At 48.1% G+C, this 10,000-nt stretch overlaps 1 protein-coding gene across 8 annotated transcripts in view; it reads right to left on the reverse strand.

Moving 5' to 3' along the window:
• The window catches only part of epb41l2 (erythrocyte membrane protein band 4.1 like 2), a 188,033-nt gene that overhangs the window by 85,163 nt on the left and 92,870 nt on the right, over positions 1-10,000 (reverse strand). The gene's annotated exons all lie outside the window — the stretch shown is intronic.

Consider the following 10,000-nt stretch of genomic DNA (forward strand, 5'->3'; position numbering starts at 1 on the left):
GTGTGTGCCAATGTTTAACAGATGATGCGAGTCAGAGGGTGAGACTGGTGTGATGTGGTGACCAGACTGGAATGTCGGACATGAGAGAAGAGCATTGAGAAGAGCAGGCGGCACTGGCCTCTCTCTGTGTGTGTGTGTGTGTGTGTGTGTCTGTGTGTGTGTGTGTGTGTGTGTGTGTGTGTGTGTGTGTGTGTGTGTGTGTGTGTGTGTGTGTGTGTGTGAGAGTGAGAGAGAGAGAGTGAGTGTACGTTGTGAAGAGGACGCCCAATGTGTGTGTGTGTGTGTACATTCTGAAAAGAATGCTCAACATCTCTGCCTTGCACTGTGTTAGATCGAGTGTGTGTGTGTGTGTGTGTGTGTGTGTGTGTGTGTGTGAGCATGTGCGTGTGTGTGTGAGCATGTGCGTGTGCGCGTGTGTGCGCGTCTGTCTCTCTCTCTGTGTGTGTGTGTGTGTGTGTGTGTGTGTGTGTGTGTGTGTGTGTGTGTGTGTGTGTGTGTGTGTGTGTGTGTGTGTGTGTGTGTGTGTGTCTGTGAGTGCGTGCATGCGTGTGTGTGCGTGTGTGGCCAACAGTAGTCCCTTTGTGGACTGGTGTCCTTTGGCTAGAGAGAGGTCAGGAGGTCACCGACCGTTAAGAGGAAACGAAAGAACGAGAGGGGCGTGTGTGCGTGTGTGTGTGTGGAAGGGACGGGGGGGGTGGTATGGCTAGGCAGACTGAGGGGAATGTTTGGCAGCTGGTAGTAGGGCTGGGCAATATGACGATATATATCGTCATCGTGATATAAAAGTGTATATCGTGACCTTTCTCCTATATCGCTTATATTGTGATAGTAATTTTGTCAATTTTATACAATTGAATATCGTTTAATTACATTTTATGTTGTCACAATACACACTACAAGTTAATGTAACTGTAAAAATGAGAAAAAAATGATCCATTTTAAAGAAAGGTTGTTATACGACATGAAAAAATAAAGAGCAAATAAAGAGAATAACTGAAAAGGTATGTAATTGTGCTATATCGTGATATATATCGCTATCGTGATATAAAGTAATCTATATCGTGATATATATCGCTATCGTGATATAAAGTAATCTATATCGTGAAATATATCGCTATGGTGATATAAAGTAATCTATATCGTGATATTGTTTTTTTCCATATTGCCCAGCCCTAGCTGGTAGTAACGCAAGGAGTCACATGTAGACACACACACTCACTCACCAACACGCGCACACACACGCGCGCACACACACACACACGTACCAGCACGCACACACGCAAGCTACCCAACACACACACACACACACACACACACACACACACACACACACACACACACACACACACACACACACACACACACACACACACACACACACACACACACACACACACACACACACACACACACACACACACGGCCGCAAAGGCCTTTTATTGCGACGATTCTATGGCGGCTAAGCTTACCATTTCTTTAACACAGTAGAGACAGACGGACACACACCCTGACACACACACACACACCCTCAAATGCAAACTCGTAGGATTCAAGAAAATGGCTTATCTAGTCAGGAACTCTGCAACACCAACACACACAGAGACACACACACTTCCAGGAACCCATTTTCCTTTTTAAAAGTGCTGTCTGAAAACAACTTTTTTTTCACCTCTGCTTTGCTGCAGCAATCATTCCTCGCACACCACGCACCTCATTAGGAAATTCCTTTAACTCTAAGATAAAAATAAAGGAACAAACTTTTTTTTTCCCCTCCTCGAAGAGGTAAATAAGGAGCAGAATCTGCCACTCTATCTGCCCAACAGATTCTGGAAACGTTCAAAGAGGACCCACAGACTGAGGCATCTTTATTATCAAGTTTTTTTATGGCAGCTGTGACCTTCCAAACATGCAGCATAAAACCCAGAGCCCAGAGGGGGAAGAAGCTTATATACGGCAACCCCCCACACCAAAAGGGTCCTTTTGTCTCGCTAGGGCCAGTGGCACTTCGGGGGATGCCACATCTTCAGTGGGGGTGAATTAACAAAAACAGGCCCAAACTCTACTTGAGATAGCATCAACCGTGTAATCTGAGTCATTCAATAATCTCCATTCTTACACACTCAAGCAGATGCAACTACTCCAAACATTTCGAACCATCCCAATCTCCAAACATCAGGTTTACTTTAACTTTACTTGGCTGTGTTCACTTCATCTATCCGAGACACAGAAAGGTCACATGAGGCTGAGTAATGCATTGAAACACTGGTACAGACGAAAACATTTCAAACATTTTCACAATTCGAAAAACAAACAAGTTAACTTTCCCCAAATACCACACATTCACTGTACATCTGCGCTACACAAGACGTCAACATACTGAACGTACTTGTCAACATACTGAGCCTACTTGTTCAAACCACAGACATGCTGCAGAATTAGCTAGGCTATTCTTCATCACCGGTCAACAACAAAACCACTTGATTATGGTACACACACACACACACACACGAAAACACACTACGTGTATAGGTGCACCACAAACACATATTGCTGCATACAGCTCAGCAGAAAAAAACATTAACTAGACAAATAGAGGCCAGCCCAGGCATTAGCTAAGCAGACATCTGCCCCAGATATCGGCATCGGTCGCATCGGGAATCGTCTAAGGGTGATGGAAAAAATATTGGTATCGCATCGGCCATTAAAAAATCTGTATTGGTCGACCCCTGGTCCAAACTACAGACATGCTGCAGAATTAGCTAGGTCATCACCTGTCAACAACAAAGTCCCTTGATTATGGTACAGACACACACACACACACACACACACACACACACACACACACACACACACACACACACACACACACAGACACAGACACACACACAGACACACACACACACACACGTCAAAACACACTACGTGTGTAGGTGCACCACAAACACATACTGCTGCATACAGCTCAGCAGAACAACGTTAACTAGTACAGTGTTTCTCAACCTTTTTTTAGGCGAGACACCCTTTCAATTCATGAAAAATTTCAAGGCACCCCAAACCAACAAGCCGTAACATGGCATTGCATCCGATACCACACAAGCTTAGAAAAGTAACACATTTGGAGACGTCACACGACCTACGTTCGAAGTTGCAGCTGACTGGGGTGACCTATATTTACTTTATTGTGCATAAATGGCAGATGAAAGATTCCACTGACTAGCATTAACTTATCAATTTAGACTAATAATGTATTATATTACATAATTTATTTATCAGCCACGTTTCCGCGGCACCCCTGAGGTGGGCCCGCAGCACCCCTGTTGAGAAACACTGAACTAGTAGACCAACAGAGGCCAGCCCAGGCATTAGCTAAGCAGAGGACTGCAAGGGTAACACAGCAACAAGACATGAGGAGAGAGAAAGGCTGAAAGCTGTTCACTATGAACACACCATACACAGAGCAAAGAATTCATACCCACCCTCCCCCCAAACACCAACACACACACACACACACACCCAAACAAACACTCAAGAAACACACACGTCCACACACACATGCACGCACAGCCGAGCCGATTAAAGACAAAGTGAGAGACACAGCAGAGGCGATTAAAGACAATATTCCGTCTGGAAAAGTTGATGGGAGGGCCAGATGATAATGACCTCACGACGGGACTATTTCCTGCACATGCTGTGGTCCTCCACTCCAGCCCTGTCCCCCTCTCTGCCTGTCTCCCTCTCCAGGCCTGCCCTGTCTCTCTCTCCAGGCCTGCCTGTCTCTCTGCCTGCCTCTCTCTCTCCAGGCCTGCCTGTCTCTCTCTCTCCAGGCCTGCCTGTCTCCCTCTCCAGGCCTGCCTGTCTCCCTCTCCAGGCCTGCCTGTCTCTCTACATGGTCCAGGCCTACCTGCCTCTCTGCCTGTCTCTCTCTCCAGGCCTGCGTGTGGTCAGGTCGGGGATCATGTGCAGAGGGCAGCAGAGCACAGGATAAGCGGAGGAGGCTGCACTGTAGGCCTCTTGATCAACACAGGATTCACTAATTCGACGCCCTTTCGGTACGGCTTACGTCATACGACCCTAACCCTAACCCTTACCTTAACCCTAACCCTAACCCTTACCTTAACCCTTACCTTAACCCTAAACCTAACCCTAAATTGCTTGTTTGAAATGTTTGATTACCATGTGACATACCACGTAAGTACCGAAATGGCGTCAGACTAGTGAGCCTCTTTATCAACACAGGCTGCACTGCACTGTAGGCCTCTCTATCAACACACAGGCTGATTTACTGAGTCGACTTAAGACTACACATGAGCAGCATCCGTCTTGCTTAACGTTTCAAGTTTACCACCAGACGTCCGAGAGGGCCGCTGACAGCTTAAGCCTCCGTGCCTGGCAGGCAGCCTCTCTCTAGGCCCGGACTCCAGGACTGCCTGCTTGTCTCTCTTTCCACGCCTGTCTGTCTGTCTGTCTGTCTGTCTAGCTGTCTCTCTTTCCAGGCCTGTCTGTCTAGCTGTCTCTCTTTCCAGGCCTGCCTGTCTGTCTAGCTGTCTCTCTTTCTAGGCCTGCTTGTCTGTCTAGCTAGCTAGCTGTCTCTCTTTCCAGGCCTATCTGTCTAGCTGTCTCTCTTTCCAAGGCCTGCCTGTCTGTCTAGCTGTCTCTCTTTCCAGGCCTGCCTGTCTGTCTAGCTGTCCGTCTAGCTGTCTCTCTTTCCAAGGCCTGCTTGTCTCTCTTTCCAAGACTGTCTGTCTATCTGCCTGTCTGTCTGGCTGTCTCTCTTTCCAGGCCTGCTTGTCTGTCTAGCTAGCTGTCTCTCTTTCCAGGCCTATCTGTCTAGCGGTCTCTCTTTCCAAGGCCTGTCTGCCTGCCTGTCTGTCTAGCCGTCTCTCTTCCCAGGCCTGCTTGTCTGTCTAGCTAGCTGTCTCTCTGTCCAGGCCTGCCTGCCTGTCTGTCTAGTTGTCTCTCTTTCCAGACCTGACTGTCTAGCTGTCCGTCTAGCTGTCTCTCTTTTCAAGGCCTGCCTACCTGTCTGCCTGCCTGCCTGTCTGTCTGTCTCTCCTTCCAGACCTGCCTGTCTGCCTGCCTGCCTGTCTAGCTGTCTCTCTTTCCACGCCTGTCTGTCTGTCTAGTTGTCTCTCTTTCCAGGCCCGTCTGTCTGCCTGTCTGTCGGTCTTTCCAGGCCTGTCTCTCTTTCCAGGCCTATCTGTCTGTCTGTCTGTCTGTCTCTCTTTCCAGGCCTGCTTGTCTGTCTAGCTGGCTGTCTCTCTTTCCAGGCCTGTCTGTCTGTCCGTCTGTCTGTCTAGCTGTATCTCTTTCCAGGCCTGCCTATCTGTCTGTCTGTCTGTCTGTCTGTCTGCCTGTCTCTCTTTCCAGGCCTGCCTGTCTCTCTAGGCAACAGTGCAATGACAACGACAAAGACGATGATGATGATGATAATGATGACGAAGGCCAAGGCAACTTACAGAGCTCTGAGCACCATCTTTCACGGCAGACACACAAAGTGCTCCCCCTGAGACTCACAACGCCACAATAACAAGCACCTAACAAGTGTCAAATGACACCAACGGCAACGAAACGACAGACCAATGCTCCAATCAGTGAAGAGGGAAAAAATGTGAAGAGAAAAACAAAAGAATGAAAGAAAAACAGATGGAATGAAAATGAAGATACACTAAAGAGCGATGGCAGTTGAGGAGATAAAAAAATGTGTTAATGTGTGTAAGTGAGGGAGGGATGTGTGTGTGTGTGTGTGTGTGTGTGTGTGTGTGTGTGTGTGTGTGTGTGTGTGTGTGTGTGTGTGTGTGTGTGTGTGTGTGTGCATGCGTGAGAGCGAGCCATACTGAGGCACAGAGAGGGGCGAGTGGCTGCATGAGTGAGTCAGTGAGTGATGAGGTAGGTATGTAGGTAAGAAGGTAAGTGTGGAAGTGGGTGAGTGTGTGAGTAGGCCAGAGAGTTGGGAAAATATGTGTGTGTGTGTGTGTGTGTGTGTGTGTGTGTGTGTGTGTGTGTGTGTGTGTGTGTGTGTGTGTGTGTGTGTGTGTGTGTGTGTGTGTGTGTGTGTGTGTGTGTGTGTGTGTGTGTGTGTGTGTGTGTCAGGCGCAAGGCTGGTGAGGGGACTTGGGGGTAGAGGTGTTCATTTCAGGACAATAACACTGCACTCAGCCCAGGCCAACTCAGCTCAGCCCAGCCAAGCACCTTTTACAGGCCTGGGCACCAAGCCAGCACAAGAGCTGATGGAGCACCACACAGCTGCACATTAGAGAGAGAGAGAGAGAGAGAGAGAGAGAGAGAGAGAGAGAGAGAGAGAGAGAGAGAGAGAGAGAGAGAGAGAGAGAGAGAGAGAGAGAGAGAGAGAGAGAGAGAGAGAGAGAGAGAGAGAGAGAGAGAGAGAAGAAGTAGAGGAAAAGAATAGGCAAGAAACAAATCAACGGCAGACAAAAGAAAGATGATGTCCAGGTAGACGATTCAAAAGAGCCGAGCAGAAAAACGGACAATAAAACACTCAGTTTTACAAGAAAGACGACGGGGATATGAGCAATACAACATGATGGGGGAAAAAGTAAGAGGATGGAAATGAAAAAGACTGTAAATGTGTGTTGCCAAGAGAGGGAGCCAAGCTGAGGATCACTCGCACAATGCATCATCATAGAACTCTCACGCGTTGACCCTCCTTCTATTTCTCCTTTTGTGGTGTTTGCAGAAGACGTGCGCTACCGCCATCTACAGCGCTAAGGGGACTCCATTCATTCTCAACCTCAAGACTCCGAAGGTCTCCTGATTGAAGGTCTCCTAAAGGGGAGTTCACCCGACGTAAAGTGGATTTATCTCCTTCTCATATACGATTCTCTGGCAGCAGTGTGTGTAAACCTAGCTTTTTCTTTTCCTTTCAGTTAGCTTCCGTCTTATCCAGCACCTGTGCTACTGATGTGCGCTCATTTTCTGACATTTTTTGAACTCCTGGCAACACCCCAGATTTGGGTCCCGTGGTGACGGGGTGGAGTGGGTTGCCATGGCAACATCCCGGGAATGTCTCCCATTGCAACAGGGCGCAGGTCCATCACGGCCCACGATCCTGAATGCTGCGTCATGTGGCCTCTGGCGCAAAGATCAATGTTGTACTACACAGCATCCAGGCATCGTGTGTGGGAATATCTGTGTGGGTGTATGTGTATGTAATGTGTGTGTTGTTTGGGGCTATGAACCCATGGCCTATGGATGTGCTTATTTGTTCGTGTACTGTATTTTAATTTTTGTTTTACCTGTCCAGGGACTGCAGATGGATATTAGCTATATAGCTATAATCTGGCACAAGCCATCTTTTTACTTCTGTAAACAATGTCTGTTGTGCATGGTCCCTGCTGAACTAAACCAAATAAACTCAACTAAACTAAATCAAGGGCTACAATATCCCTTGTGGATAATAATGTGTGGTACGACCCAAGATCAGGCGTCCCATCATGACAACACCCAAGACTGGGGGTAACTACGGCTATAGCGTCACCAATACCAAACGCCAAGTTTGGGGTCCCATGGCAACAGGGCGGAGCCCCATGGAGAGACCCAGTACTAGAGTGGAGCTCAAATGGAAGTGGAACAGATGGCCATATCAATTGGATGGATCAATATGTGAGTTGGACGTCAAGGCCAACCACACCCAAGGAGGCCCCATGGCTAATGATTAGATTCTCCGGTCCCATGGCTATTGGGCCGGGCCCCTTTGGAGGCGACACACCCAAATCTGGGGTCCCCATCAGGTTAACATACACCCTAGACTGGGGTCTTGAAGAACAGAACAGAACAGAACAGAACAGAACACAACTGAAAGGAACAGAACAGAACAGAACTGAAAGGAACAGAACAGAACAGAACAGAACAGAACAGAACAGAACAGAACTGAAAGGAACAGAACTGAACTGAACTGAACTGAACTGAACTGAACTGAAAGGAACAGCAGAGAACGAGGAAGGAATGATCCATAGCTCATCGTTATCCAATTGCGTCAAGGCTGTTGCAGAGGCTGGGCTACACCCCAACGACATCTGGGGGAAAGAGTACCTCCCCCCCCCGGCGCTCGCACACACGCACGCACGCACACGCGCACACGCACACACACACACACACACACAGCTACAGAGGCTACACCCTGACAAGGTCTGGAGGACCGTACCCTCAACCCAAGCCACGGGTCAACGCACTCCACCCAACAGCAGTGAAAACATGTCTAACACGCACGCGCGCACGCACGCACGCGCACACACAGAAACTGGAGAAGGTCTGTCTCCCTCTCATCGTCCTTAACTCTCCTCCTCCTCCTCTTCTTCTTCTTCCTCCTCCCTCCTCCTCCTCTTCCTCATTCCCTGCAGTCCATCTCTTAATTACGCAGATGACGGGCCAGATGCTGAGAAACATCTGGCTCTCTGAATGTGTGTGTGTGTGTGTGTGTGTGTGTGTGTGTGTGTGTGTGTGTGTGTGTGTGTGTGTGTGTGTGTGTGTGTGTGTGTGTGTGTGTGTGTGTGTGTGTATGCGTGTGTTGGTCGGTGTGTGCATGCATGCGCGAGTACAGTATGAGGGAGCACGTGTATGCGTGTGTGCACACGTCAGTCTCTCCGTGTGCATGTGTGTATGTGTGTGTGTGTATGTGTGTGCGTGCGTGTGTAGGGTATGTGTGTGCGTGTGTGTGTGTGTGTGTGTGTGTGTGTGTGTGTGTCCCACCTCAGGTTATCATGGTAAGCTCTGAGCTTATGTGTCAGCAGTAACTCTTGTTTGTATTGGTACAGTATATTCACTAGACTTCTAAAGGCCTGTCCTCTGCAATAACTCCTGTAGTACAGTATTGGTGCATCATATTCACTAGACTTCTGTGTTGAAACGCACCATTATAACGGAAGCTTACAGAAGAATACCGGTCTATATTTGTAACATTATCTTGACATTTCACCAAAAAATAAGACAGCATTGAAATGTATAGGCTACACGGGTCTAACAAAGCCAGCGAGCTGGATTTGCAGTGCCTACAGCGCGAGAGCGTCAATTCAGTTCAGTGGTCCTTTGGCGAGAAAGTTTGAAGCACAACGGAAGTCTACAGAGGAATATCGGTACTGTCAAGTTCAGATACTGTTTTTTTTTCTAGAATCTGATTATTTTAATTCTGAGGGCGGGAATTGGTCCGTATACAAACGAAATTGCCGACCACTGATCTGCAGTAATCTGGTTATTCCAACGGGCTGCACACTGAGTTCGGAGCGCGATTGTCCTCTGAGTTCGTCCTGACGACGGTTGTCAAGGGAGGTGCAAGGGGTTTATTGGTACATCATATTCACTAGACTTCTAAAGGCCTGGCCTCTGCAATAACTCCTGCTTGTATTGGCACAGTCAGAGATTCTTTAAGTATAAAAGTATCTCTCTACTCTCTCTGGTACAGTATTGGTGAATCATATTCACTAGACTTCTAAAGGCCTGCCCTCAGCAACAACTCTTGTAGTACAGTATTGGTGCATCATATTCACTAGACTTCTAAAGGCCTGCCCTCAGCAGCAACTCTTGCTTGTATTGGTGCATCATATTCACTAGACTTCTAAAGGCCTGCCCTCAGCAGCAACTCTTGCTTGTATTGGTGCATCATATTCACTAGATTTCTAAAGGCCTGCCCTCAGCAGCAACTCTTGCTTGTATTGGTACATCTTATTCAGCCGCCGTATGAAGGCCTGCCCTCTGCCATGGGCTAAGAACAGGGCCTTGACACTTGACACAGACTGCCTGCCGCCTCCATCAGCAGCGTTGCCAGATGTGTGTGACCAAATCCTGCCCAAAAGCTTCTCAAAAACAGCCAAAAAGCGCTAAATTCCGCCCAAAATCAACAAATTACATTGACTTCTATGGGCCCAAAACGGCTGGGAAAAAACCCCCGCCAAAAGGCGATTCCTCTCCCCCCCCGCCCCCCATTTTTACCCGCAGGCGCTCATCCCAAGTACCCGCCCAATCTGGCAACACTGTCGATCAGTCCCAA

Source organism: Engraulis encrasicolus, chromosome 18, assembly GCF_034702125.1.
Source record: "Engraulis encrasicolus isolate BLACKSEA-1 chromosome 18, IST_EnEncr_1.0, whole genome shotgun sequence".
NCBI lineage: Eukaryota > Metazoa > Chordata > Actinopteri > Clupeiformes > Engraulidae > Engraulis > Engraulis encrasicolus.